The 19,706-nt window shown below is 33.0% G+C and overlaps 1 long non-coding RNA gene across 1 annotated transcript in view; it reads left to right on the forward strand.

Moving 5' to 3' along the window:
* Positions 1–498: 498 nt before the first annotated feature.
* LOC148935083 (uncharacterized) overlaps positions 499–19,706 on the forward strand; it is a 31,895-nt gene continuing 12,687 nt past the window's right edge. The window contains exon 1 of the long non-coding RNA XR_016140636.1: positions 499–1,263. This is a non-coding gene — a long non-coding RNA (uncharacterized LOC148935083). The remainder of the gene's footprint in view (positions 1,264–19,706) is intronic.

Consider the following 19,706-nt stretch of genomic DNA (forward strand, 5'->3'; position numbering starts at 1 on the left):
TTTTCATCAATCATATTGTTGTAACAATATCATAGCAATTTTTTCCGCAAGGAAAAAATCAAGAGTCTATGTCTCTTGATATTATTAATAATAAAGATATTAAGAATCTTTGTAACATGTAATTATCGTTAAAATTCGAAATAGAACGTGCTAAACAGGAGAATGTTACATGTTCCCGACCATAATTGTTTCGAGCAATTGTTTATTGCTCATACAGAGAAAAAAACAGAGAAACGATGCGAAGCAAATAGGACAATTTCCTTCGGCGCGAAATGCATTCTTCAGACGGCGCTAATCCATCAACAAGGATTTACATCGTTAGTCACAACACAATAATACATGGCATACCTGCGCCATTGTTGAATGTGGCGCATTAGATGCACGCTGTGCAAATAGGTTCATAAAATTCTACGCACGTATCAATAAGTGCATCCAACATTCTTCTTCCTTAACGAATTCGCGATGGTTGGCTTAACCGGTGTTCTATGTATCAATAGGATTCACCGAGATGGACGTAGCCGATGCTTTCTGGTCACGTATGCTGTGTCTTATGACGTTGCATAGGTCACTGACCTGTCGATTGATGTCGGCGTCAATCAATATCGATCCCGTGATCTCACGGACGTGGACCTTGGATGGCGATATTGCGAGTGGATGGAAAAAGGCGATATCATTGATGGCAGATAAAATGAGACATTGATCATAGATAATGGTTGACAGATAACGAAAGATCTGAAACATCTCGTAAGATTATCAAAATTTTGTTTTTTTTCTTTTTTTTTTAATTATTCGATATATTACATCTCTGCAAAATCACGATAAATGTGTTTTGTAGGATAGCTTCTTTAAGGTTATCAAAAGCTTAATCGTTCATCAAATCAAGATTCGAACGATAATGTATCATCGGATTTTTACTTGATCGAGATAACGGAGGGAGGGCGTGAAATAAAAAATTTGTTGAAAAAAATAAATGAACTGCAAACCAACACCGGATCAATTGCTTGTGTAAAGAGAGCCGACAAATATTCCGTTTAAGCCTGTGCCATTTCCTGATTTTCTCTGTGTGCGATGTCGACATCGGCTGATCGGCGTGGTGGACCTCTGATAGAGCGCCTGGCAAAAGGCGAGAGGCAACGACTAGAACGGCACTTACACTACCGCAAACGTATTCCGCACGACCCATGACGTGCTTGCAGTAGAAGGTGGTGGTCGTAGGAGGTAGAGATGGCGACGGTGGTGGGACACATCTGGAATGTGTGTAAGGTAAGCGGCATCCGGGCAATGCCCTCGCATGTAAACAATCAGAAATTGCAGCCCCGGTTTCAGCGAGTAAGCGGGCGCACCGCTCACGTGTGTCGCATTTACGTTTATATCGGCCGATCGATCGGCGGTTGTATTGCGTGTGGTTTTACATGCGTGCCTTACGACTCGCGAGCGCATACCAGACCGCCGTTCATTTATCGCGCTAGCCGATACCTCGCCTCCTATATACCGTTGCGCTTGATCACGCGAGCTTCTAATTGGAGGGTATATACCGCGCGAACAATTACTAAGAGGTGGACGGCGTCGGACCTTTTTCTCGAATGTTCCCCCTCTCCCGTTGTTCCTGAGAAAACGCGGCACTGTAGCTGCACCCGCCCGCTTCCGCGATAGTTTAGCGGTACGCGATAGTCATGCCGGTAATCTTGGCATTAGAGAAACTCGATACTCGAGACTAACTTGACATGACTTTTTCTCTACGTTAACAATGTATAATTAGAACAAATAATGGTTAAATACTTTTTGCACTAAAAGAAATTTGATTAATACCGTAAATTTAGCTATTCCATGTGAAATAAAGAAAAAAACGCTACTTGTCTACTTGACAAGTGTCTTAATTCTATTTAATATTAAACTTATAATAAAAAGATTGTCCAATGATTTTATGTCTCTGCTGATAGATAAATCTCTTGAGAATAAAAAAAACGTTATGCAAGTATAATTTATCTGACAAGTGTTAATGCGGCATATATTGCGGCATTCTGTTGTATTCGCAAATAAAGTCTGTTCTACTATTTGTGTTTCAGGATTTTCGATAATAAACGATAAGAAGCCGTTTATCATTATTGACATAATATTACGTAATTATATACGTAAGCATATATGTAAGCATATGAAATCAATCGTTTGATAATAGCACATAATTCCGCAATCATTTATTACATAATATATAATACTTATTATAACGAATCGCTCCACTTTTATAATATAATGTCGCTTTTAAATATTATTTCAATTTAAATTTATATTTAATTTTGTAAAAGCAGTATATCAATGTTTATAGTAGAGCATCTGCAACAACAAGCTTATCAATGATGTACATTAGGTTGAAGAAGGAGAGAAAAGATTTATTGCAAAAAAATGGCGCAGATGCTTTTATGCTAAGTGATTAGACGCATATTTAACTTAGAATCGAAAGATTAATAGTTTTCTCTTCTATGCACAGAATCAATCGGTATAAAGAAAATACATAGTTGTTTTTTAAAAAAGATACGTCATTGCATATTACAAATTTCCATTTTTTTTTAAACAGCAACAATTAAATATAATATCAGAATCTAAAGATCTTCAGTCATTGTGAGTTCAAATACTTGATTGATAAAAAAATGAAAAGAATATATCGTATATTATGCGCATTTCAGTGTTGGCAATACAAAATGTTAAAATACTTTATAAAAAGGAACTAAGAACCATACATATTGAAATTAAACATCGAAATTAAACAGTGCTTTCTAAAAAAATCTTAAATATTCAAATTTGAAAAAATAGAGCTAGATTGCTTTAATGTAAAAATCGCTAGTGGACTTAAAGTTTGTGAAATATCCGCTATCGTTTTCTATTGAAATTTCTAAACGTCATGTCGAAAAAACTGTCACTATTGAAATATGCTCTTAAACTAATATTTCTTGGAATCGAGGGAGTTGATAGAATGTATTAGCTTTAGGATAAAGAATACCTGGAGAAATTATAAGAAACTATTCTTTACTATGTAGAGATAATCTTTATCTTATAATCGATGAACATGTCCGACAAATTTATTGTAGCATGAAACATCAGTTTAATACGTTACATATTTTCTTCTACAATATTAAAAATGATAACGTACATTCCATGAATCTTTAACTATTGATAATTTTTTGTTAAATAGTCAGCTCTGCCTTAAACAGTAATACTTAATAAATTTAGAAATAAATAGGTTTTAATAAATAATAATCAAGATTTTACTAGAAGTCAATTTCTATTTTAAAAATTTGGAAATTAATAAAATTGAGATGTGATTAAAATATAATAAAAATAATTAAATTTCTCAATTTTGAATAAATTACATAATATGCTTCTAATTCGTTGATGAATATTAATTTAATATTATATTTGTGAAATTGTTTTTTGTTTGTAGTTGTAATTTTGAATTTAATTTTTAAATCTTATCTAATTATTTTATTTTATCTTTGCTGCATCTTGTGTAAAGTTGCTCTACATCTCTTCTGGCACTAAACCGTGCATATGGGTCGAATGGAAGCAGATAATCCGATATATCCAATAATCGTTCATGACCTTAAATAATTTACATTGTCGATTTCAATCTACGCATGATATGCTTGTTCGTCGTATACGAACTTCAAATTCAAACCTCATAATTTAGAAAGTAGTTAATAAAAAAACACTTTATATTATAGTATTTTCAGAGCTCTCGAGATCAGCTACAAAAATATGTAATAAAAAATAGGACTTTCCATTTAAAAAAACAAACTTGACCTCTATATGATCTTGGCAACATCAGTCAAAATTAAACTAATAAGATCAGTAAATACATTTTTCTGAAATCTACAACTTTTATCTGAAATACTTTTTCCTAAACTGCTTAGTTTTCGTGGTCCCGGTACTTTTTATACATCCTGTATATATAATTATATATTATACAATATATTATTATTGAATTATATAAATCAAGTTGAAATATATAAAGTGGTTAAGTAACGGTCAATTTGTGATTAATGATATTTTAAATAATAATAATTTAAGAAAATATAAATACAAAAAACATGAATTGTAAAAGTAATCTTTCTTTTTGTCTAAGAATAAATGTTGACAATGTTCGTAGTCTAAAAATACAAATAATATGAAAATATTTGTGTAATTGTCAATTTTAACTTATGAGTAAGAAATAAAATTTCTCAGATACAAACGGAATAAGGGAATAACATAAAATACATTGGTTACCTTACAAGGATCCATACTATGCCAATCCAACAGGTTTGTTTCTAATTCTAACGGCTAATAACGGGCCTAGGTAATTTTCGGAAGCCCGTTATATTCCTCCCATAACTGCTAGTCGAATACTCGTCCGTTAGAAATCAGGTCAAATCTTGCTGATAACCCCATTGTACGCTACCATTGCTAACCAAAGCACTTTCGCATTGATAATGACCCCATATTTGATGAATTCTAGACTTGTAAAGTGAACTGATTACATGTGCGACTGAATCTCTTCATTTATAATCCTAATGTCTGTATGAAGCACTTATGCTCGTAAATTATTATGAAGCATATTAGAATTAGATATTCTCTATCGAAACAAAATCTTCATAAATCAAAACATGAAATAAAAATGTAACTATACAAAACTTATTATTTAAATAACTTTTTTACGCAAGCAGTATAAAGATAAATTATATATCATATTATGTATATATATCAAATTTACATTTATCAGAATTTATGTTATTTATACTTTATCACTTAATCACTTATGTACGATAATAAGATCCATTAATTTTGATAGAAGGTGAATGACATTTGGATAATTTTCTGAGAGAAACTCAAATTATCAATATTATCGGTCATTGAATGACATAAGAGGCTTATCAGTTATACTTATCAGTCAAATTTATCAATTTAATCTTGATAATATTTACAAATCATTGACGTGTTGCGAAATTATGTGTGAAATATATTCTTAAGTATTCTCAAACAAACAGAAATATTTTAATACTAACTTGCTTATCGGACAAATTTCACGAGGTTATCGCGCTTACCTCTTCGATCAATATGCAGCAATTCCTTTCAATTTAGAGCGCAATATACGATAATCCGATGACCGAGATCATTTTTCGACGTACTTTCTTAATGAGGTATAAGGCAATAATAATTTATCAAAAGTTTAAAGACATAAGGTTCGGTTATATCTATTGGACGTTACACAATTGAGTTTGACACATCGATAAAATAAAAAGAATGACCTTTAAAATTTGAACTCGGGAAGAAGCATGATTATTTAAATCATTAAGTAATATAATCATATAATATACACATTCAATACATAATATATAATATAATCATAATATGCATTATAAATGTTGAAGTTCAGAAGATTTTACATATACATGTGTACGTTAAAGATAATTTTTTGAAATAACATTTACAGATATAGAATCTTATATATATATATATATATTTTTTTTTTAAGTTTCCATATATTATTTATATATATATAATATGGAAACTTTAAAAAATATATATATAGTATATTTTTAAGTTTCTAAATTAATTTTTAAAATATTTAATATTAAAATTAAAAATAATGCATTATATGTATAGCATTAAATCTGTGAAAAAAGTTAATTCAAGATTTTTTTATGAATGATAAAAAATAATCAAAGATACTAAAGATGTTAGCTAACTAAATTAAAAGTGTAAAGATTTATATATTTTTCTCATAGAATGCATAATAAAAATTCTGATGTCAAAATTTATGTTATAATTATTAAAATGTCATAAATTATTGTACTTCGTCACGAAAGCAGATGTTATAATTTGATAATTGAAAGTATAGATTGCAATTTAATGTTGAAACTTAAAAACATGTGACAAAAACAATACTCGATAAATGATACAACAAGTACGTCGTTAATAAACAGAATTGAAATAGATTCGATCAAAACAGTGCCGAAATTTATCCCTGAGAGGTCATCTTGCTCTTGAAGCAATGCGATAAACGCGAATGATTATTACAATCGAGAGAGGTAATTGCGTAGAATCAAAATATAATGCGTTTACAAACATTCGTCACGTTAAGATCTGCATCACGTTACGTTCCTGGCGAATCGAAGTGCAAAGGGCATTTGGCGTACTTTATCAAACTCTTCATTAAAATTTTGGCAAAGCAATCATCATTGAGATTGGCCCGGTGCAATGTCCTTTTCTACATATCAAGAGTAAAAAATGATAACCTGATTAGCCTTCAAATTTTAATTAAAAAGTTGAACGATCTGTCATCCTACGAAAGTAAAGATCAATTATCGAATTTCGGTACAATTTCTTTAAAAAAATCTGAAAAATTTTTCTATTGATTGATATATCGATCACGAAACTGTCAATTAAGAAACGTAAACTTAAGAAATGAATCAGAAAAGTTGAAGTTACGTCAAATTGATTACATTGATATTTATTCAGAAATAATCAATAGATAAAAAATTTGAATTATTTAAGATTATACAAATTAAATCTTAATTTCTTATTATTTATTAATGACATTCCGAATAGGAATTTATATTTACACATGAAATAAGATATTGAAATATTAAATTTTAAATAATTAGAATACTTATATATATTATATATAAAAAAATAGCGAAATTTCTTATCAATTGAAGATAATTTATCATTTTAATTATTGTATTAATAATATTTTTATTAGAAATTTAGCTAAAAGACAAGCGACAAAATAACTTGTACTTTCTTCCAAAATTATAAACACATGCAAAATAATAGACTCTACGAGCAGGTTGTGGAACTTAATTGATCAACTCGTGGGAAAAAAATTCAAATAAATCAGATACACGCGCAAGGCTGTTGTGATCAAGGCCATTGCGATCAATGATCCTACTGCGAAATGAATTAGCGAGTGTCTCGATCATCGACTCATCATCAATCACAGTGTCTTTCTTTACATGTTTTGATACACGTGTCGACCATTCATGACCTCATGTTCTGAACAACTTCGTCTATCTTATCGTCTGTCTACCTGTCTGTCTATATGTCTGTCTATTTAAACTTATGATTAGTTCAAATGAAATAAATCTAAAAAAACCCCCCAAAAAAAAGAAAAAAATGGCAGTCTAAGAGTGACTTAAACTTGACCTGAGTTTTGATAAGATACTCCTTGTAATTAATTCAGCAAGATCAATGGTGTAATGTTTCTTTTTTAAATCTTTTTACTTTATGTGACAATCATTTAGAAAACAAAAATCATTAGATCCATATTCAGAACTTATTTTTATCAAAAATACATTAAATGTGACTTCTCAGTCAATGGATGGTTTCTAAACCATTTTAGAGGCTTCTATTAGTAAAAGTCAGTTGAGAATACGAATCATAGATTCCATAATTAAATAATGAAGTACACATGTCCTTAAAAAACCGCAAGTTAGAATAGGGTAGGATACCTAATAAATTGCTTAAATACGGAGGCCAGCACCTAACACAGGAACTAACGAAGTTCAAACAAAATCATATAGATAAAAATAATATCAGCACAACAGTCCTCATGTTTTAAAGAGGAGATAAGCAGAAATCAGTTAATTATAGAGGAATTAATTTATAGATTCTACGCTAAAACTAACAACTAAGATTATCAGCGAGAAAATCAATAAGATTATAAGCCTAGCCGAAGAATAGCAAGGATTCAGATCCAGGAAATTCTGTACGGATGCGATGTTCGGTTCTAAACAGATAGTAGAAAAATCCATCGAATATAACAAACCGGCATATCTGTGCTTTGACTTACGGAAGGCATTCGACAGAATTCAACTTCAGGACGTAGTTCATATATTGTACAATCGCGAGATACCAGCAAAGATAATATTTACTCAAAGAATCAAATCCAAGCTGACTAAAGCGATTCTAAGGTAAACTGCGGAATATAACAGAGAGACTCCTTGAGCCCACTCCTGTTCAATACGGTTATGGATGAAATAATTAATAATTGAAGATGAGAGAGGGAAGAGACTACGAGATGGGAGACCAGGAAATCAAAATCCTCTATTACTCAGATGATGCTGTACTATTCGCAACCAGCGAGGATGATCTGCAGAGCTGCTCTATATTTTTAATACAACCGGAAAAAAGCTGAATATGACTGTATCACCTGGAAAGACGAAGTGCATGACGACATCGGTGTAGGCGATGTAAGTTAAAATTGGATGGAAGAGTAATCCAACAAGTGATTGACAAGATGTCAATCAGCTATCTGGGAGTAGAGATATCAAGCTGTGGGAACACCAAAAGAGAAGTGAAAGAGTGAACAGGTGAATAGGGCAATAAGATAGCGGGCTGTCAATGACACGATTTGGAGAACCAAGTATCTACAAAAGGAAACAAAAGCGCGAATCTATAAAGCTACAGTAAGACCTACAATAATGACTTACACCGCGGAAACCAGGCCCGATATTAAGAAGATCAGCGGGATACTGGAAGCAACAGAAATAAAAATATTGAAAAGAATAGTCGGGAAAATTCTATTAGGCCGAGAACGAAGCGTAAACATCAGAAGAGACTGCAACACAGAAAATATTAATGAATGGATATACAAGAGGAAAAGAAGAATGGAACCAATACATAAGCAGAATAGAAGAGAGAAGAATTGTCAAAATAGCAAGGGACAAATCCTCATACGGAAGGAGAAACGTAGGTCGACTAAGAAAACGATGGAGTGATGTTCTGAAAATTGGGGTTCGCTGCTGAAAGATACAAGCCTAGGAGGAAAGAAGGAAGAAGAAAAAGAGAATATAGATTATAGGCTCCATATTTAAATAATGAAATACGTTAAAATATTGAAAAATAATTCTGTGTTGAAAAAAGTCTCAAAATTGCACAGACTCCAATTTAATCTTACCTTGATCTCTTTCAAAATCTTCGTCACTTAAACATCACAAAATTTTACACATATCATCAACGTACCTAAATAGACTTTAAAATTTAATTTTAACTTCAAGTTTATTGTTAAGATAATTATATGCAAACACACACACACACACGCGCGCACACACACACACACACACACACACACACACACACACACACTAAAATGAAACTTATTAAATCTCAATTAAGAACTGAGGTTGTAATAATATAAAATTTTTAGAATTTATCTTAAAATTAACTAATTTGATTTTTACTCGACATTTTTACTTTACATTTGATAAACTCGAGTTACCTAAATTAATAAAACTGATACAGTTTCAAAATCACTTTTGTCAATGACAGAGGTAATCCAATTTGTGAGAGTAATACTATGTTGTACGTAATGTTGTACGTAAAATTTCATATTCGTATCTCTTAATAAAAATTGAGATAAATCAGGCGCAACGGGCACGCGTCAAAAGGAAGAAAACGAGGGGGAACTCTCACGCGACCGACAGTCTCGCGCGTACGAATGCGCGACGCTGAATTTTGTTCGCGGCGTGCATCCCGTAGCGACGTGCATCCACGTTTGCACGCTCGCGCTCGCGCCCGCTTTCCTCCCTGCTTGAACGAGACATATTTTTTTTCTCGCTTAGACGAAGTTCACGAGGGAGACGATATATTGCGAGCACGTGTACTACGTGCGCGTACGTAACGTAGTCGAGATAATGGCGGGTGAAGGACCGAGCGATGCGTCCGACGGATGGACTGGTTGCTCGTTCGCTCGCCCGTTACCATCACTGACCACTGCCAACGAGTCAATAACCTGAAGTCTCTCGTCCGTAGCCGAAATTTTCGGCTCGCGATGCGGCGCATCGGACGATCGCCGCTACGTCCGCCGCTCGCGATCCTTCCTCTCCACTCCACCTCTCCCCCCCCCTCCTCCCGGCCCCTGTCTACGCATCTCTTTAAATCTCCTGCCGTTGATAACACCGAATGACTCCTTTCTTATTCAGGGGTGAACGGACTGATGCGGTGCACCGGCAAATGAGTGACTCAGAACTTTCGAAATAACTAGGTAACAAGCGGAAATTGAGTGACAGATCTCATTGGATAGATAGTCACTGAGAAATTTCTAGTATAGGACAATAAGACAATTTTCCTTATTGATTGTGTGAAAGCCATTTTCCATATTGTGAAAGATTTCACAGAGATTAGTTGAGTTTGCCTCAATAACTGTTGCGAAATTGTCTAACGATATACAAGTCATGTAACAAGATTTTTAATTTCTTCTTGATTTTATTTTAGAAAAAAATTTTTATTTTATTAATTATTTGTTAATTGTATATAATTTGTATATAATTATTAATATATTAATAATTATTTATTAAGAGGTGCTGTTATGTACAAGCTTTCTTTTCATCTTTACAAAATGTTTCTATTCTTTTCAATTGTAATAATTTTGTACCATAGTTTCACAATATTTTTAAAAAGATGAATTTTTCTGATTTTTTAAAAATTTTCATTACAACATTTATTACATAGTAGACTTTTTTAAATTGTTACGTGTTTATAAAAAATATATTATATTATTAATTATAATCTTGCTTTTTTCTATTTATATCGTAATATTTAATAAATATAAATAAGCACATTGTGTATCCTAGCACGCTCAAAAAACGAGGAATTAGAACTTTGCAGAATCTGTTTTCGCTTCAACCCAAATTATTAAACAGTTGCGTGCACGTGGCTGTATTTATGCAAGAAAATATGCTTGATGGTCATTTCCTCGTTCTTCGCACGTAGCGCATTACACCTGTTAATAATGGGTCAAGTTATGTAATACACGTGTTTCGATTCGCATTATCGATGGCTATTGCGAATTGTTAAACTTATGGGCGATCGCTGATGTTGCACATAAAAATCGCATCGACCAGCAATACCCAAATCGCGTTACCCGCATTCCTACGATCCTCTCTCAACATTGTCGCAACAATCGAAGTAAAATTGTTGCAACAATCATGCAACAAAACATAGTGGAATTACTGCAATCTCGGTCATGATGTTTTAAGAATTTTCTGACATTTTATGATTTTTATAATTTTCAAATATTCTATCTTTTCAATTATTCAGCGGTCAAGATGTTAAGAATAATCTTAAGGCTTAAGCATATCTTTGCTCTTGTTTTAAATTCCTACGACGGCGATTGGAACTGAAATCTAATACATTATACGCAATTGCATGATTATGCGATAATATCAGTTATCAACTGTGAAATGATTATGTTTGTGAGATAATAGAATCGAGAAATCGAGATATTCTAGATGAAAAGCTTACCAATTGGTACAAGCAAAGCCAAAAAACGCCAGCGATATTTAGGTAAAATAACGGCATTACGACAATCAGACTCTCAACTTCTCAATGATACATCATTTATGTCTCTCCATTCTTACATTCGAGAGCTGTTATGATTTTTGTCTTTTCGTGTTAATATTGTGCAGAGTTTCAAATTACGATAAAAAGCATCAATACAGAAAATTTTATTATTGAAAAATTAATGCACGAAAACATTTGTTTCTCTCTCATTTCCTCAGATTCATCATACATAGATGTGATGAGCGATTCGATTGCACGATTCGTTCACAATATTTCATTTCGCTGCACACAACTTGTCGCCATTTGGATTTTCGCCAATTAATTTTTTTCGCACCAAATGTGCAAGGTTCCGCAAATAATTTCCAAGTATCATCAGTAACGCCTTTCTCATTAATCTCAAGTGAGGCATCGCGAAAGAGTTCGCGAAATGGCGATACGTGACGAATAATCGCCGATGCTTTAGGCGCGCACGGCCGATTACCGCGGGGTGAACGACCGACAAAGTGGAGTAAATGCCGCACGCGGATCGGCTAGGAGTCACCGGCGGGGCTTCGTCCTTCATTTATGAACGACAAGTCTCGTAGCCGACTGACCGAAAGCTCCGAATTCGGCCGACCGGCCGCGCCAACAACGACGAGAGAGGATGCGCCTCTCGCGTTTAATTCGACGGGGTCGACGAACTCGCCTCTCTCGCGAAGACGATCTTAGGGCCCGTTTCAGATTCCGTCTCCAAGTACATCGCACGACGTGTCTCGGTACACTTTGACGCCCTGAGGAGAAATACAGCTTGGCTTCTTACTCCCGATTCGAACCCGCTGATGAATCGTTTAGCCGACCGTCTTGGTAATCGGCAGGAGGAGGAAATTGAGCTTGAAGAAATGTCGAAAAACGTGCGAGAAGCTACACGATAAAGAATACGACCAACTCGATTAGTGAATTATCGTCACCTTCGGGATTCGTTATCGCTATGATATTTTCGAATTAACGCGAAATCATTCGCTTGGTCGGAATATTGATAAAGAATCCAAGATTGAAGATTGGAGATTTATATCGGATGCCGCATACAGAAGTAAGTCCGGTTTATCGATGTCGATGATCGATCAAATTTGCCACATGGGTTCAAGGAACTCCCGAGGATCCAATACAAGGAATTTAGAGGACGTCATATGTTTGACAGCCGGCACCCAGACATCGTACTGATCTAGCTTATAAATAGAATTTTGCGATGGGAAACAATTTGATCTAGCTTTTATCTCTAATACTACTTTCATCCTGTTCTTACGGCAACAGGTTCACAGACGAGGTGAATGACCTGAATTGGGTGAAATGAATTAAAGAGGGAAAAAGAGAGAGAGAGAGAGGATGGAGAGAGAGAGAGAGAGAGAGAGAGAGAGAGAGAGAGAGAGAGAGAGAGAGAGAGAGAGAGGAAAGGAAGAGATCGAAGTGGGGGGATTACAACTGCGATATCGACTAATCGATCAACTGTGAATCGAGTTCAAAGACTTTGGGAAGCTCACGAAATGATAATTGCCGGTTCAAGTATGTAATGAATGGGATCAACGAATGACGAATTAATGAAGCCAAAAATCAATAACCGATGATTGATTCAATCAAGATGCTGAACGTTTCTTCTTTTAAGAACAGAATTTCCAGATCTTTTTTTCTTTTAATTTATCTAAAATTCAATCCATTAACATTGTAAGTGCTTAATTTGATCTATTATTTTTTTATTCTTAAAAATAAATTTGCAAATATCTCATAAATTTTTATTTATACATTATTATATTATTATGAAATTTAGGTATATTGTAACGTGATAAATATATAAACATTTTATGAGAAATTTTACAAATAAATATGAGACATACAAAATTTTTATGTAAATTATAAAGGAAATTTAATGAAAAATTAAAGCAATATTTCTGATCTATTTGACAAAATTTAGTTCGATTACAAACTAGTATATACAAATAATTTTATATTCTAATATTCGATATTTCTTACAATTTCTTATATATTTTTTGTTGAATCCCAATAAGATCAATGACCGAATTTAGAAATTAACAAGCGACAGTTGTGTAGGTGACAAAACAAGAGGGACATCAATCAAAAGGGCGCTTCACAATTGTCTTCCTCTTACCCCTCACTTTTCACAGCTTGTTTTAAAGCGGAGGTGCTTGATCTTAGTGTAGCGTAGTTATACTACGCAGTTCATACTCGTTTGAGGGGATCGGCAACACTCGATCCAGTACCGAAGTAATATGAAGTAATATGTTTATCCGCTATGTTACGCAAAAATTTGTGATCCAGACTGATCATTAAATCTCTTTAAGAAAATGCAGATAAATGAATATCTACAATGTGCATCAAAATAATGTTATACAAACTTTCCAATTACTTAATGCATAATTCTAAAGATATTATTATAATGTAAATATATAATTATATATTTTACTTGCACAATTTTTAGATAACATAAAAATTGATTATTTAACAATCGATCAACCACGAACGATTGGACATTGACTCATCACAAATTAATGTCTATACATCCCAAAATTTATTTATGTTTATTTTGACATAATAATTACAAGTGATATTCTTATGTGATGCAATTGTTTTTTTTCTGAAATGAAAAACTGAAACTGCAAATGTTTATTCCATTTCATGAAAAATACACGAAACAAGAATACGAACAGATGATAGGACGACAATCATAAGCTATATTCTAAAATATTGCTTGCGAAGAAAATTTTACTTAGGCTATATTCCAAAACATTGATTTCGAGAAAAATTTTACTCAATAATTCTCCGAAAACGATAAACATTTTCTTGTCTATCATTCGAAAGTGTTCCAAAACTAGAAAGGAAATCTTCATATTTTCTCCACCGAGTAAAATTTTTACCTATATTTGTACGAAGGAGTAAATTATAATGACTGATGGAAAAAGTAGATAGATTGAGAATGAGACATGATCAGACTTGACATTACATAAGACAAATGAGATTAGAGTCTAAATCGAATTTTGAATATAGTAAAATAGAAAATATTCCACTTCTTTTTGAATTCGACATAGAAAACTATCCATAATAAATGCTAGTAATCACTATCCTGTTAAAGTAGGTAAAAGGGAGATATTTTTATATTTCATTAAGATACGCGAGTATCATTCAAGTAAGTTTATCACATTTATTATGCAATACTAAACTGAGTGAAATATTTTGTCCTCTCATTATACAGCAACCGGCTTCTGCTTCTCATCAATATTTGTTTTTCAAGTTTCTTTTTTTCTTCTGAATTCTATCCAATGCGTTCCAAAAGACAGATTATTCTTATTTCCTCCCGCGACTATTCGGGCATTTTATTCTTCGGACATTTTATCTTGCTGCCCGGAGAGCCCGAATTTCGAATTATAACAACGTTCTAAAATTGTTGAAGGAAACGAAAGATAAAATGTTTAAATGCACGCGAGAGTATCTGTTTCTTGGAACACATTGGATAAAAGATTCAGAAGAAAAAAGCAACTAAAAAGAAAAACATTAGTGAGAAGCGGAAGCTGGTTATTATATAATGACGAGATGAAATATTTCATTCGATAATATTATCTAATAAATATGTATTTACTAAATATATATACACACATACACACATATATATATATATATATATATATATATATATATATCTTAATGTATAAAAATATATGCCCTTTGCCTGCTTTCAGGATAGCAGCATTTACCAGCATTTATTATGAATACATAGTTTTTTATGTCAAATTGAAAGAGAAGTGGAATACTTTCCATTTTATTGTAATCAAAATTCTAGATTTAGACTCTAATGGAGGTGGCAGATCGAAAGAATGAAGCCCGGAAACAGGGACTTGGTGCGGTCTACCGGTCTACCGGTGGAGGGGCCCGGGACACGCGCCCGAGTCACGTGCGCGCGCGAAAAACGTGCGAATGGCGCACTTAGGGGCGCGTACTCACGCGCGAAATTTCGCTCGAGTGCGCGGCGGCAGCGAAAGGCCTGCGCCAGTACCAGGAAAGACTGGCGTCGGTGCGGCTGAACTAGGCAAGGGGCAATGCACCTGTGACAATAACAACACTGGTGGGTTGAGGGGAGCCGCATGACGGACCGCTTGATCGTTCATGCCATTCAGACCGCGATCGTCGATATCTACACCTCCTCTTTCCTTTTCCCTCCATATAAAGCCTCCCGAGTTTCTCATAGATTGTTTGCATCACGCCGGATTCTTAATAAACTTGACTTGAAACGCTTTCGTTCCGCGACAAAATAACGTAAACAATAACGATATGCATTTGCAGAACAATAAGAGGAAAAAAGTTCATGTTGAATCAGTAACGATTGGAGACAAACCGCGCTCGCGAAATACCTGATTTATTACGCCTGTCCTTTATCTAAAGGATAGGCTTTTATTTCAGATAGCTGTCCTTCAGATTTTTTTATTTATTCAAAACTCAATTTTATCTTTTATTCTAAAATTCTTTTAAAATGAGCGTTCTTTAATATCTAATGTAAATAAGTTTTTAAAATAAAATATATAAAATATTAATAAATATAAATATAATTCGTCTTGTGTTAATTTTTATAATTTTTAAAGTTAAAATTAGTCAATTCAATTTCAATTAAAATTATTCAAATTAGATCCATTTTTATTTTTTATTATTTCGAATCTATTCCAAATTTAAATCAAGGTTTTAACACAATCGAATCAGTTTCAAATTATTAGAAAACTGCACAGTATCTCATTTTGGAAATTGTCTTACATAGTAGCGTAGTAACGTAGTAGTCTTACGTAGTAAGACAATTACCAAAATGAGATACTACATAAGATAATTTCTTAATACGCACATTTCTGACAATTACAAATTAGTTTGGAAAACATGTAAGAAGAAAGTTCTAAAATTTTTAAATTTGTCTTTTATTTTCTCGAAGAAAATATGGCCGTACTTATCATCCATTGTTACAACATATTTATATTTTGAATGCAATTGAAAGGAATTCCTTATAAAATATCATTAATTAATTAACATACAATGAACAATTGATATACCCATTATAATTCCGTTATAATTCCGTCATAATGCAAAGCTCTTCCAAACATAATCTTAAAGACATTTAAAAGATTATACTTTTATATCAATTATTTAGTATTTATTTAATTAAGTATTTAGTATTTACTTAACTTTAACAAAATTTAATTAATATTAAGTATCAAAACCATAATTTTGGGGAAATATAATTGACATGTCATGTCAAAAATGTTGTACATATGTCTCCAACCGAGACATTTTTTAATTACGAATTTCTTAACTCATAAAATATCAATACAAATGGTAAGCTCCAAAAAATTTAATATATGATCATTTCCACGTCTTTTTATCAAGTCTTAAAAAAATGTTTTTAAATTGTCTTTATCTTTTGATAAAGTTTTTAAGACGTCTTTCAATATCATCTTAAAGATGTCTTTAGGACATCTTTGTGTGATAAAGTCTTAAAGTCTTTTAGACATGCATGATATTTGAGTTCATTTAGTATTCTTAGGTGTGCTTGGCAGCGGTCTCTCATTATTAACAATCTGGTTAATCACTTAATCATAATCTAGTCTCTTTGCGCATTGATAATATAGAGTAGGTTAACGGGTGTAAATGACTGGTATAAGCATCGATTTATGCTTTATTAGCGAACGTTAAAGTTAGCGCGCTCGTATCATTTCTTTGTATAGACAGCGCGTACTCGTTACCGCATGTAATGATCAAGAGTACCGTAATATCCCGTTATACACGGCAATGTACCAACTCTTGACATTCCCCGTAATCGTCGGCCACAATTTGGAACCAATCATAAATGAAGAGCATTTGTAAACTCAACCGTGCTGAACTTCAGTTTGAAGTGTGCCATTCGTTATTAGATTGATAAAGAAAACCAAAAACCAAAAACCAAAAACGGACCAAATAATGGAAAAAAATATTTTATTTATTAGTAAAAGAATATAGAAAAATATGTGTGTTATTTATATTTGCTTGCAACTATTTTACACATTTCAGACGTATTTATGAAACCCTATTTGACTTGCATTATAAAAATTGTTAAGAGACTTCTGTAAATTTATTCCTTAACTTAAAATTCTGAAATAATATGTAGATCAATAAAGCACTACTATTGGAAACAATAAAGACAGAAAATATTAATCTTGAGCACCGGTTTTTTTTTTTTGTTAAAAGACATTTTCAAAGGGCTTAAATAAATTTCCTCTCTGTATGCGCGTGACGAAGAGAAAAGAAGGATCTCTTGCACACGTTCCGCCGTAGTAACACGATTGAATCGACGAACGGTCAATGCTCGACTGACCCCAACAACAGTAAAAGTGATAAATGCCGTTCGTCGAAGGCAGTCGCGAGAACTCGATTCCTCGATTTCATCCCCTCCGCCTATTCTCTCCGACTATCTTACGTACTCGGATGCGTACGGAACTCGATATACCATGCACTGCTTTACGGTTTTTCATTCATTTTATTTATTTTTCAACTTTAGTACATCTAGTTAGAGCACGCCCGAATCATTAATAATTGAAAAATTATATCATTAATCTTGAACAGAACGGATAAATTTACCAAAAAGGTATTTTATATCAATTGATATATATCATAATAAATATGAGACATTAAATAATTAAATTGAATTAAAATTAAATACAGATTAAATTTTCGAAAAATAAGAGGGCTAATGAGAATATAAACTATTAAGCAATACTTTTTGTGTTTAAAAATAATAAAATTTATTTATTTATGTACGTTTCGGCTTCATTTTGGATTATGTTCAGCATCAAATAATACAGAAATATTTATAAATTAAGTTTTATATATCGAAAAAAATTGTTAATTAATGTTAATTATACAAAATATTAATCATACAAAAGCAAAAATAAAAATAATCATAATAATTTTCTGAATTTACATTCCACATTTATATATCTGAAATGTTTAACGCTTATCAGATATCGTAAGAAAATTTAAAACTTTTGTATAATTCGTGTTCAGCACAGGAACGCCGCGTTATTTTGCATTATTGCGCGAGATGGAGGCCTGGAAAATAGCTGCGAATGTATCCAACGACTGCAGATCTCTGAGAAAAATAAATATTCAGTCGTAGATTACAGTCGGTAGAAGAAACGCGCGCCATGACGACGAGGCCGCGCGTTGCAAAACTGGAACAGGAAAAACTCAATGTGGAAAATTATCGTAAGAGCGACAGGACGAGCGCGGTGCAGCATTATGAGGGGACTTGCGGGCTTGAGAATTGCAAACGCGCGGGGTGATTGGCAGGAATTGGCGCCGCAACGAGAAATGTCAAAATGTCAACGCGAGAGTCTCGCGAACAGGAAATCTCGAGGAAACGCTCGTATCTCTTTCGTCAGGGGCGCATCCACCCTCTTATGAATCTTGGTTGCATCTTTGTTTCTCATCCTTCGTTTATACTTCGTTGAAATTAAAAGAGAGAAACAATATATATAGATAAGAGCAATATCTCTGGAAGCTATGGAAGAGAAGACTGGTCTCGAGTGTCTTCAGAGAAAAGACTTTTTCTATATCGATATTTTCTATGATCTATATTTTCATGTATATTCTACTTCCAAAAATATATTTCATGCGTTAGGAATGTATTAGGAATTTTGAAAAGTGAGCCAATTGTAATTTTAAGAAAATCGATGAACGTAAATTTCATTTATACTCTCGTATCTGTCTCTTTTTTTCTCGGATAAAAAAATCTCAGACAAAGCCACTCTCAGTAACTTAAAAAACTGCGCAGAAAGATTTTTTTCTAATCAAACCAGAGATCGATTGACAATTTTAGAGGATCGATCCGCTCCTGTGACCAGTTGTTACACCGATCGATCGGTATGCGACGTGCTGCGCACTGGTTGTTGCGATCGCACAATCCGAACCTTCGAAAGGACATTGACCCGCAGGTATTATGTACCAAGTGTTATGTGCACACATATGCATTGTATCTGAGCCGGTAACGCAGAAGAGAATCAAATATCAAACTAATTGATAATATTGCAATGATTCTATAGATTACCAGCGTAATATGAGACAATCTGGTTACAAAATACACAGAGAATCATTTTCCGTTGTAACTTTTAATTATTAATTACATCATTAGTTTTTCCGTTGTAACTATTAATTATTAATTACATTATTAATTTTTAAAATTATGCAAAGGGCTTTCGGATGTTTGATGCCTAGTGCAAGGATAAGAAGAATGTCCTTTATTCACTATAAATTCAATATTAAACAAATTAATTTTAACTTTAAATGAAGTTAAAAAATATAATAAAAGCTTGTAACGCTAGCCATACAATTTA

Source organism: Pogonomyrmex barbatus, unplaced genomic scaffold, assembly GCF_055798465.1.
Source record: "Pogonomyrmex barbatus isolate J1 unplaced genomic scaffold, ASM5579846v1 scaffold6, whole genome shotgun sequence".
NCBI lineage: Eukaryota > Metazoa > Arthropoda > Insecta > Hymenoptera > Formicidae > Pogonomyrmex > Pogonomyrmex barbatus.